Consider the following 13039-nt stretch of genomic DNA (forward strand, 5'->3'; position numbering starts at 1 on the left):
CAAATATTACACATAAAAAATCATCAACATGCAGAAGATAACCACACGTACTGTCAAAATAAGTGCCTACTTGGAAAACTCACAAAAATAAAATACTGTTACATCTCCTTTTTAACAAAAATTTAGTTACATGACTCCTAAAAATACTAAGATACAAGAAACGGAAAATTTATACAGTTGTGGAAAAAGTTTGCATACCCTGGCAGGAATTGTGAAATGTTGGCATTGATTTTGAAAATATGACTGATCATGCAAAAAAAAAAAAAAAAATGTGATCATATGAAGCCATTTATTATCACATAGTTGTTTGGCTCCTTTTTAAATCATAATGATTACAGAACTCGCCCAAATGACCTTGATCAAAAGTTTACATACCCTTGAATGTTTGGCCTTGTTACAGACACAAAAGGAGACACAAGCGTAAATGGCAATTAAAGGTTAATTTCCCATACTGTGGAATTTTAAATTGCAATTCCTGTCTGTGTATAAACAGTCAAAGTTTGTTAGCTTTTGTTAGCTTTCACGTGGATGCACTGAGCAGGCTAGATACTGAGCCATGGGGAACCCACAGGTAAGCTCAGGAGAAGTACAAGAAATAATCGGACTGGCAGTAAGCTGCTCACACTGTATAAAAATAGGGATTCACCAGAACCTATTAGAGAAATAGCAAGAATAACACCCTACAAGTAAGGTGTATAGAGTCCAGGAGCTAGCTTGTGTAGAGAATTTGAGTTCAATAATTAAGATAAGTGCAATAGGTAACAGATGAAAAAAGTATGAAATGATAAATATATGTAAAAATGTGGGTACTGTGTCTTTAAAATTTGTATCTTAAAATATAAAGTTCAGCATATGTATGCGGTGTTGATATCCTAATCTCTGTAATAATACAGGATAGATTATATGATCACCAAATAATATACTTTGATAAATAGATAAAAATTACTAACTGTAGAAAAACTGTATATGGAACTGTCTTCTGCAATGCAATACATATAGTGTATCGCTAAAACCACTTAAAAAATGAGGATGTAAAACTGGATAAATTAAAAACCAGTTTATTAAACACAAATAGCTCAAAATAAAAGTCAGGAACAGTTCACAGGAATATTACCAGCATAGTAGAAATCAATAGTTGGAATAAACCTCAAGGTGGATGGCTAGGATGGATGTGGATGCTGTTATTCAAACTTGCCCTCTGGATAACGGCTGCCTGTGAGGACGGTGTGCGTCTCTGTGTGCGTTCCAGCACAGACCTCACTCTGAGTGGCGGACACTGAAGACTGATTCAGTCCAGGGATGTCAAAGGTTTCTGTGTGCAGTGGTCTTCTGCTGGCTGTTAGTCCGTGTCTGTATCCTGCTTGATCTGATTGGTCTTACGCGTTTCGTGGGTGTAAGCCCCACTTCTTCAGAGACTGTATTATTACAGAGATTAGGATATCAACACTGCATACATTTGCTGCACTTTATATTTTAAGATACAAATTTTAAAGACACGGTACCCACATTTTTACATATTTTTACATATATTTATCACTTCATACTTTTTTCAGGAGAAATACAGACTGTAACAAAAGAAACGACTTCTACACGTAGTGGCTGTCCGAAACTGGACTAGTCCACTAAACCCGTAGAGAGTCACACCTTAGACGACACTCCAGAAGTGTCCCGGGGCATAACCCCTAAATGTTTAAACTACAGAAAAATCATCAAGCTACTGGATAGAAAATCCAGAAACACGAGTATCGGCTGGACAAATAGTATAAGAAATAAATAATAAAGTAATATAGGTAAAATGAGTCTCAAAAATAGATGGTCATGAATGGATAAAGAAAAAATCAAGCCTAATGGCTAACCTCCTGTCCTGGAGTCTCTTCGGTACATCTACTATACCCAGACTCTGGACTTTAAGGCAATCCGGTGTTGTCCAAGTCTGAGACGTATTCGAAGTGTAAAAGAGAATTACCTAGAACCCATGGCGTCTAAGTCTTTAGATAAAGGTGGACATGGTAACATTATAGTAAATGACCCACTGTTAATTCTCTAGGATTCTAGTCACCTTAATAGGGTAAGTGGAGATGGAAACATAAATGAAAAGCCAAAAACAATGGCTAAGAACTGAGTGATGTATTATTCAGATCTTATACAATTTAACAAAATGTATCCAGATAGCTCTTATTTGTGCAAATATGAATGGCTCTGTAACAAGCTAATAAATTGAAACTTGAGCTGTTAGAGACTTGCTCTGGCCACATTTGCGTTATGGTCACAACCACAAGCGCTATGTTTGGAGAGGGGTCAACAAGGCCTAAAGTGAAAAGAATACCATCCCCACTCTAAAGCATGGTGATGGATCGCTGATGTTTTTGGGGTGTGTGAGCTCTAAAAGCTCAGGAAATCTTGTGAAAATTGATGGCAAGATGAATGCAGCATGTTTTCAGAAAATACTGGCAGACAATTTTTTATTCTTCTGAATGAAGCCTGTGCATGGGACGCTCTTGGACTTTCAAGCATGACAAGGACCCTAAGCACAAGGCCAAGTTGACCCTCCAGTGGTTACAGCAGAAAAAGGTGAAGGTTCTGGAGTGTCCATCACAGTATCCTGACCTTAATATCATCGAGCCACTATGGTTAGAACTCAAACGAGCAGTTCATGCAAGATGACCTGGATTAGACTTTGCATGACCTGGAGTCATTTTCCCAAGACGAATGGGCTGCTTCACCACCTGCAAGTATTAGGAGCTAATAGACAACTATTACAAAAGACTGCACACTGTCATTGATGCTTAAGGGGGCAATACACAGTATTAAGGACTAAGGGTATGTAGACTTTTAAACAGGGGTCATTTCATTGTTTTCTTTCTTGCCGTGTTTTGTTTTATGATTGTGCCATTCTGTTATAACCTACAGTTGGATATGAATCCCATAAGAAATACAAGAAATGTGTTTTGCCTGCTCACTCATGTTTTCATTAAAAAAAATGGTACATATATCGCTAATTTTCCAAGCGTATGCAAACTTTTAAAGGGACACTTTAGTCACCTGAACATCTTTAGCTTAATGAAGCAGTTTTGGTGTATAGAACATGCCCCTGCACCCTCACTGCTCAATCCTCTGCCATTTAGGAGTTAAATCCCTTTGTTTATGAACCCTAGTCACACCTCCCTGCATGTGACTTGCACAGCCTTCCATAAACACTTCCTGTAAAGAGAGCCCTATTTAGGCTTTCTTTATTGCAAGTTCTGTTTAATTAAGATTTTCTTATCCCCTGCTATGTTAATAGCTTGCTAGACCCTGCAAGAGCCTCCTGTATGTGATTAAAGTTCAATTTAGAGATTGAGATACAATTATTTAAGGTAAATTACATCTGTTTGAAAGTGAAACCAGTTTTTTTTTTTCATGCAGGCTCTGTCAATCATAGCCAGGGGAGGTGTGGCTAGGGCTGCATAAACAGAAACAAAGTGATTTAACTCCTAAATGACAGTGAATTGAGCAGGGAAATTGCAGGGGAATGATCTATACACTAAAACTGCTTTATTTAGCTAAAGTAATTTAGGTGACTAAAGTTTTCCTTTAAGCATAACTGTATTTATACAAAATGCATTATGTAATGATACCCTTTTTAATTGGACTAATATACTACTTTAAAGCAGGGGTCAAGTCCTGGGGAATAAAGTGTGGGGACACTCCCAAGATCGCCCCCCCCCCCAAAAAAAAAAATACACGTGTGTATATATATATATATGTATAAATATATAAATATATATATATATATATATACACGCATGCACTCACAGACACACACATACATTCACAGACACACACACATGCATTCACAGACACATACACTCACAGACAGACACACACACACACACACACACACTCAGACACACACACACTCACACACTCAGACACACAGACACACACATATACATTCACAGACACAAACACACACACACTCACAGACACACATGCATACACACACATTCACAGACACACACACACACTCACTCAGACACACACACATTCACAGACACACACATACATTCACAGACACACACATACACTCACAGACACACACACATACATTCACAGACACACACACATACATTCACAGACACACACATACATTCACAGACACACACACATACACTCACAGACACACACACATACACAGACACACACACACATACATTCACAGACACACACATACATTCACAGACACACTCACAGACACACACATACTCAGACACTCACACAGAAATTATTTTTTTTAAACTAAAAAATGTCCACCCAGCCTCCCTACCTGGAGAGCTGGCGTGGACCTGTCCCTGGGGTCCAGTGGGGCGGGCGCCTGTCTCTATATCAAAAGCGGCGAGGGAGCTGTGTTCTCTCTGCTCCCTCTCGCCGCGCAGGCTGTCTGCTGATGCTGGGAGTCGGAATATGACGTCATATTCCGGCTCCTGGCATCAGCAAACCTCGCGCGGCGAGAGGGAGTAGAGAGAACACAGCTCCCTCGCAACGTGTGACAAGCGCCCGCCGGGAGGGGGGAGTCCATCAGGTGGTCATTAGGCCACCTCTTGGGCCCCCCCATGACAGGGGGAACACGGGGGGCGGCATTTTATGCCGCACCCGAGTCCTGCAGCAACAGCGGGAACGGCGTTCCTTCTAAAAAAAAAAAAAACCTTAAGGACACATGACATGTGTGACATGTCATGATTCCCTTTTATTCCAGAAGTTTGGTCCTTAAAGGACCACTCTAGGCACCCAGACCACTTCAGCTTAATGAGGTGGTCTGGGTGCCAGGTCCTTCTAGGGTTAACCCATTTTTTCATAAACATAGCAGTTTCAGAGAAACTGCTATGTTTATGAATGGGTTAAGCCTTCCCCCTATGTCCTCTAGTGGCTGTCTCATTGACAGCCGCTAGAGGCGCTTGCGTGCTTCTCACTGTGATTTTCACAGTGAGAGCACGCCAGCGTCCATAGGAAAGCATTATGAATGCTTTCCTATGTGACCGGCTGAATGCGCGCGCAGCTCTTGCCGCGCGTGCGCATTCAGCCGACGGGGAGTAGAAGAGGAGGATCGGAGGAGGAGAGCAGGAGGAGATCTCTCCGCCCAGCGCTGGAAAAAGGTAAGATTTAACCCCTTTCCCCTTTCCAGAGCCGGGCGGGAGGGGGTCAGGGCACTCTAGTGCCAGGAAAACGAGTATGCTTTCCTGGCACTAGAGTGGTCCTTTAAGGTGTTAAAGACAAGCTTTCAAGAGTTTTGCTCTCTTTTTGAAATCTAAAACAATACTGATCAGTATAATAGAGTGTTAAATCCTATCATATTAATTAGTATTGCTTCAGACCTGAGGAAGAGAGGATAATACTACATCTAGGTAGTGTATAAGCAGAGAATTGTAAGCATGGGCTAAACTCGCTTTGTTCAGAGAAAAATGTGACAGACTATTTTCTCCTGTTAATGTCCATTTGCTCTATGATCCTTCATTTTAAGAACTTGGGCCTCGATTTAATAACCTTTTCAAATGATTCAGTAGTGTTAGAACATCTTTCCAAGTGGTGTATCTGAAGAAGTCACTGTGACAAAATTGATATACATATATAGATATTAGTCATACTCTCAGCAACATTGTATAGCCATAGAAAAAATCCAGAGGACTAGGGCAATTCAACATGTGTTTACAGACACTATGTCTGCTGCTGTATACATAACCTATGTTTGAAGTGTTTATTAGCAAAGAGGAGGGGGGGGGGGGGGGGGGACGACTAACCTTTCCCTTGGAATATGCAAGGTTGTTGTGTCCTGGAATAAGAACAGAGGACCCCTGGAAATAATTTGCTTAACCTAATTCCACCCGACAGTCTGAGCTCCGGTACCCCATCCCAGTTCTTATTCTCATTTGTGTAAATAATTTGCAATTTCATTTCATGTGTGTGCTGTGGTCTTTAGGAAAAGCTGGTAGCTCAGAAATAAAGAGTGATTCTACAACTTGCCAGCAAGAAGCATATGTCTTGTCTCTTTGCGGGGTGGATGGAAGCTATAGTTTAAAGGAACACTATAGGCACCTAAATTACTTTAGCTAAATAAAGCAGTTTTAGTTTATAGATCATTCCCCTGCAATTTCACTGCTCAATTCACTGTCATTTAGGAGTTAAATCACTTTGTTTCTGTTTATGCAGCCCTAGCCACACCCCCCCTGGCTATGATTGACAGAGCCTGCATGGAAGGAAAAAAACTGGTTTCACTTTCAAACAGATGTAATTTACCTTAAATAATTGTATCTCAATCTCTAAATTGAACTTTAATCACATACAGGAGGCTCTTGCAGGGTCTAGCAAGCTATTAACATAGCAGGGGATAAGAACATCTTAATTAAACAGAACTTGCAAAAATAAATAGGGCTCTCTTTACAGGAAGTGTTTATGGAAGGCTGTGCAAGTCACATGCAGGGAGGTGTGACTAGGGTTCATAAACAAAGGGATTTAACTCCTAAATGGCAGAGGATTGAGCAGTGAGGGTGCAGGGGCATGTTCTATACACCAAAACTGCTTCATTAAGCTAAAGTTGTTCAGGTGACTATAGTGTCCCTTTAAAAGTTTGCATACGCTTGGAAAATTAGCGATATATGTACCATTTTTTTTAATGAAAACATGAGTGAGCGGGCAAAACACATTTCTTGTATTTCTTATGGGATTCATATCCAACTGTAGGTTATAACAGAATGGCACAATCATAAAACAAAACACGGCAAGAAAGAAAACAATGAAATGACCCCTGTTTAAAAGTCTACATACCCTTAGTCCTTAATAGTGTTTATGGAAGGCTGTGCAAGTCACATGCAGGGAGGTGTGACTAGGGTTCATAAACAAAGGGATTTATCTCCTAAATGGCAGAGGATTGAGCAGTGAGGCTGCAGGGGCATGTTCTACACACCAAAACTGCTTAATTAAGCTAAAGTTGTTCAGGTGACTATAGTGTCCCTTTAAGTCATGCTAAGGAACCACATTCATTCAAGTGTATTGCCAGTGGAACAAGCAAGTTAGTATACTCTGTTACAGATAGAGCATACAACCACAGTATATCCTGGGTTGACGGTGAGTCTGCCATCAAGCAAACGTAACAGCGGGACTTAGTTGAGCAGTTAGCGTTGCAGGTTAGGTAAAGAAACCCACGATTGATAGCAGGTCGGAACCGGTACACCTTCCGTGGCAGAGATGCCAGGGACTTTTCATCACAGTCATTAAAATCTATGGGACTTTTTGCAGATATATCAAATGAATGAACTAACAGCCTTCTTTCCAGCCCCATGCACGAAGCAGACTCTGCACTATCCCACTACCCTTAGTTAATCTAATGATCTAAGATGCATTCACTCTGTGTTGGTTGGGCACAGTATCTTGGTATCCCCGTATGCAAGGCACCAGTGAACCAACTAAGGACGGCAGGCAAGAAAACTGAAATACAAGCTGCATCAAAAAAATTGGAACTGGTAGCATTCCTGCTACTGCAGGGGAGGACTTTACAAAAATATTTTGTGTCCTGTCCATGTACTTGTAAGCTATTTCCAGAAGATGGAACTTGTTATTCTCAGGCACCAAGTGTAGAGGGATTATGAGACAGGATTGCAGACTATGGTGAGGTCTGATAGAAAGCAGTTGTTGTTGGAGGATTCTATCATAAAGGGTGTGGAGCTGGACAATAGTGGTCTTGTGAGATGTCTTCCTGGAGCTACTGCTCACAGAGACAAGAGATGTATTTGTAATATTGTTAAGTGAGCAAAGCAGGAAGGGGAATTAGATATACGTGTCCATCTAGGGACAAATGGCTTGGCTTGCAATGAGATTTCAGAGGTTAAGGAATTTTTTTGTGTTTTTGCCAATGATATACGGCAGGTTGCTTCCACACTGTCATTCTTTGAAGTTCTGCCTGTGCATAACACTCAGAACGACAGGCGGATGCATATTAGGGACTTTAACTTGTGGCTTGGTGAATGGTGTCGGGATTTGGCTTCATTTCTCATGATAGCTCTGTTTGGAATGGAAATAAACTGTATAAAAAAGATGGTTTGCATCTTTCTCAAAAGGGAACAAATGTTCTCAGTGAGCAGTCAGAGGTTTTGCAAGGATGTATTTAAACTAGGAGGGGGGGTGGAGAGGGTGATAAAACATCAATCCAATTGCCTCCCAAAACAAGGACAGAAGGTGCCTGTAGCAAGTGTGTTAAAAATGATAAGCTTGGAATCGTGTCTACAAATGCTTGCCGTTTAGGGAATAAGATCCATGAACTTGTGGCAATAATAGCAACAAATAATGTAGATTTACTCGCTGTTACTGAGACATGGTATAACGAGAAAAGTGACTGGGACATAGTAATACCAGGGTACTCTTTATATAGAAATGACAGGGAAGGCAATAAAGGGCGAGGGGTAGCCCTGTATATGATGGATAGCATAAAATCTAACCTAATAAAAGTAAGTGAGGTGAACATAGAGTCCATTTGGGTTACGTTAGAATTTGGTAATCACACAGTAACTTGTGTAGGTGTGATTTATAGGCCCCCAGGACAAATAAAAGAGTTAGATAATCTACTAGTTGAGGAAATAGCTAAAATGACAATGAAGGGGGAAGTTATCATCATGGGTGACATTAATCTTCCTGATGTGAACTGGAAAACCAAAATAGCTGCTTGTGCCAGGAGCACACATATTCTAAACTCCCTACTGGGATTGTCTCTAAAACAAGTCGTTGAGAAGCCAACTCGTAAAGAGGCCATACTAGATTTAGTGTTAACAAATGGAGATTTGGTATCAGATATTACTGTCTGTGAAAGTTTAGGATCCAGTGATCATCAGTTGGTGTGGTTTAATATAAGAACAGTGATTGAGTCACACCACACAAAAACAAAGGTTTTAAGCTTTAGAAAAACAGACTTTTCTAAAATTAGAATATATGTAAAGGAGTCATTATCAGACTTTAGCAGTTTAAATGGAGTCCAAGAGAAATGGGATTATTTAAAAGTTGCACTGCTGAAGGCAACAAAAAATTGCATTAGGCTTGTCAGTAAAAGCAAAACATTTAGGAAACCACTGTGGTACTCCGCAGATGTGGCCAAAATAGTAAAAAAACAAAAAGTTAGCATTTAGTATTCATGAAAGAACCCAGAGTGAGGAAGATAGACAGATCTATAAGATAAGGTAGAAAGAGGCTAAGCAAGTTATAAGAGCTTCCAGATCACACACAGAAGAGAAAATAGCACAGTCAGTAAAAAAAAGGGGACAAACATTTTTTTAGATACATAAATGAGAAAAGGAAAATAAAACAATAATTAGTTTGATTAAAAACAAAAGAAGGAAGGTATGTAGAAGAGGATAAAGGTCTAGCTGACTGCCTCAATGAATATTTTTGTTCAGTATTTACAGATGAAAATGAAGGAAAGGGACCTCAGTTATGAAAAAGGACAAATGAGTCACTTGTTACATGTGAGTTTACAGAGGAAGATGTTCTATTTCAACTGTCAAAAGAAAAGACAAATAAGTCAATGGGGCCTGAGGGAATACACCCTAAGTTATTAAAAGAGCTCGGTGGTGTACTAGCAAAACCAGTTTTATTTAACCAATCATTGTTAACAGGAGTAGCCCCAGAAGATTGGAAGTTAGCAAATGTTGTGCCCATTAACAAGAAAGGTAGTAGGGAGGAGTTGGGCAACTATAGGCCAGTAAGTCTTACTTAGTAGTGGGGAAAGTAATGGAAACCATGCTAAAGATTAGGATTGTTGAACATCTAAAATCACATGGATTTCAAGATCAGAGACAACATGGATTTACGTCAGGGAGAGCATGCCATACTAATCTTATAGATTTTTTTTGATTGGGTAACTAAAATAATAGGTGGTGCAGTAGACATTGCTTGCCTAGATTTCTGTAAGGCTTTGGACACTGTCCAACATAGAAGGCTTTTCAATAAACTGCAATCTTTAAGTTTGGATTCCAATATTGTTGAATGGGTAAGGCAGTGGCTGAGTGACAGGCAACAGAGGGTTGTAGTCAATGGAGTATATTCGAAGCATGATCTTGTCACCAGTGGGGTAACTCAGGGATCTGAACTTGGACCCATTCTCGTTAATATTTTTATTAGTGATATTGCAGAAGGTCTTGAGGGTAAGGTATGTCTTTTTGCTGATGATACTAATATATGTAACAGGGTTGATGTTCCAGGAGGGATAAGCCAAATGGCAAATGATTTAGGTAAACTAGAAAAATGATAAGAGTTGTGGCAGCTGACATTTAATGTGGATAAGTGCAAGATCTTGCAGAGTACAAAATATTTGATAGAGTCCTAACCTCAACATCTGAGGAAATGGATTTAGGGGTGATTATTTCAGATGACTTAAAGGTAGGCAGACAATGTAATAGAGCAGCAAGAAATACTAGCAGAATACTTGGTTGTATAGGGAGAGGTATTAGCAGTAGAACGAGGGAAGTGCCATTGTACGGCACACTGGTGAGACCTCACTTGGAGTATTGTACGCAGTACTGGAGACCGTATCTCCAGAAGGATATTGATACTTTAGAGAGAGTTCAGAGAAGGGCTACTAAACTGGTCCATGGATTGCAGGATAAAACTTACAAGGAAAGGTTAAAGGATCTTAACAAGTATAGCTTGGAGGAAAGACGAGAAGGGGGGATATGATAGAAACATTTAAATACATAAAGGGAATCAACACAGTAAAGGAGGAGACTATATTTAAAAGAAGAAAAACTACCACAACAAGAGGACATAATCTTGAATTAGAGGGACAAAGGTTTAAAAATAATATCAGTATGTATTACTTTACTGAGAGGGTAGAGGATGCATGGAATAGCCTTCCAGCTGAAGTGGTAGAGGTTAACAAAGTAAAGGAGTTCAAGCATGTGGGATAAGCATAAGGCTATCCTAACTATAAGATAAGGCCAGGTACTAATGAAAGTATTTAGAAAAGTTAGCAGACTAGAATGGTCCGAATTGTTCTTATCTGCCATCACATTCTATGTTTCTATGTCATAGTCATGAAACTCAGATGTAATGTCAGGATGAAAATATATTAAAATATAAGATGTGCCAGCAAGGATCAAGACTTACTAGTCATATTTACCTGCCCACCCATTGTTATGTATAGGATTAGAATAAGGTTAGTAGTTGAAAAGCAGGTATCTAATGCTATATTTTAATGTGATTTAGATGATATTTCAAGTCCTTCTCATTGTTTTAAGAAGGATTTGTAATTAACTACAGCAGTGCTCTATTTATCATGAGTAAATCTGCGAACCTGGCAAATAATTCAATAGCTGTGACTTTCTCAGTGACCCATAGATCTGCTTATTCCATCATGATTATGGAAATAAATGTGAATGGAATGAAATCTAAAATCTGAAACAATTACACTTTAAATATTCATTTTTATAGATTAGTTAATAATTTATAACACAGCTATATATATATATATATATATATATATATATATATATATATATATATATATATATATGGTATTACAAGATACGAATGTACATATATATATATTTATACATTGGAATAAAAGTACGCACTCATAGTGGCGCTGTGTGATTTATTAGTTTATTAGTATTTTTTTCAGCCAGTGTACGTTTCTTTTTTGCACTTTGATTGAGTTCTTCGGTTTGCCCCCTTTATGAATACAACTACATTCTCTCAGAGGTTTATTCACGAAACTCTGATTTGCAGTAAATTGAAAACCAAATAGCAAAGTTTAAGCAAAAAACACTGAGCTGTGACCAGGGCCGGTGCAAGGATTTTTGGCTACACAGGCGAAGATAAATTTTGCCGCCCCCTCCCCCCCACACACACGAATAAGATGTATCTTTAGCGGTGTCTCATATCCAGCCTTATGAAATCCCCATGTAGTGTATTGTACCCCCCTTTAGTGTGTCTTACACCCCCTTGTATGTCTCGTACAACCTCCATGTGTATCTCCTTTCCCCCCCAGCCCCTTTGTGTGTCTTTCTTTCCCACAGCCCTTTTCTGTGGGTCTCTCCCCTCAGCCTGTTTTTTGTGTGTCCCTCTTCCCCTCAGGCTCCTTTGTGTAACTTTTCCCTCCCAAGCCATATAGACATAGATATATAGCTACACACACATACAGGCACACAGTCACAGAAATATGCAGGCACACAATCAAACAAACACAGCCATACAGGCACACAGTCATACAATCAACACATACAGGTACACAGACATACAGTCATACAGACACACACACAGAGACATGCAGACACTGGCATATAGATAAATAAAGACACAGTTATACAAACACAGACATACAGAGACATGAAGATGCAGGCATACAGAGACATACAGAACAAGGCATACAGGCATGCAGAGACATACTTACACAGGCATGCAGGGACATATATACACAGACAGTCACACAAAGATATACAGAACAAGACATACAGAGACATATGGATACGGTCATACAGAGACATACAGACACAGGCATACAGGGACATTCAGAAACATACGGACACAGTCATATAGAGACATACAGACACAGTCATACAGAGACATGCAGACAGGTATACAGAGCAGGGGCAGATCCAGAACCTAATCTTGGGTGGGGGGGGGGGTGGTAGTGAGTTTTAGTGGGGTAATAGGGGCTCTAATTAAGGAGTTAAGGGCTGTAGTAGGGGGGCAGGGGCTGTAGTTGAGAGTTAGGGACTGTAATTGGGGGCTTAGGAAATGTAGTGGGGAATTGGGGCTGTAGTAGGGGGTTGGGGACTGAAGTAGGTTGATGGCTGCAAGTGGGAACAGGGGCTGTAGTGTGGGGGATATGGGCAGCAATTGGGGGAGAGGGGCTGTAGTGGGGGTAAGGACTGTAGTAAGGGAATAGGGGCTGTACTGGAGTTATGGGGTAAAAGGGAGTGGAAGGGATGTGAAGTAAGGGAGTTGGAGGCTGTAGAAGGGAGTATAGGGGCTGTGGTGGGAGCAAAGGGGCAATGTGGTTGGAAACGGGCAGTATGGTGGG

Source organism: Pelobates fuscus, chromosome 3 (genome assembly GCF_036172605.1).
Source record: "Pelobates fuscus isolate aPelFus1 chromosome 3, aPelFus1.pri, whole genome shotgun sequence".
Taxonomy (NCBI): Eukaryota; Metazoa; Chordata; class Amphibia; order Anura; family Pelobatidae; genus Pelobates; species Pelobates fuscus.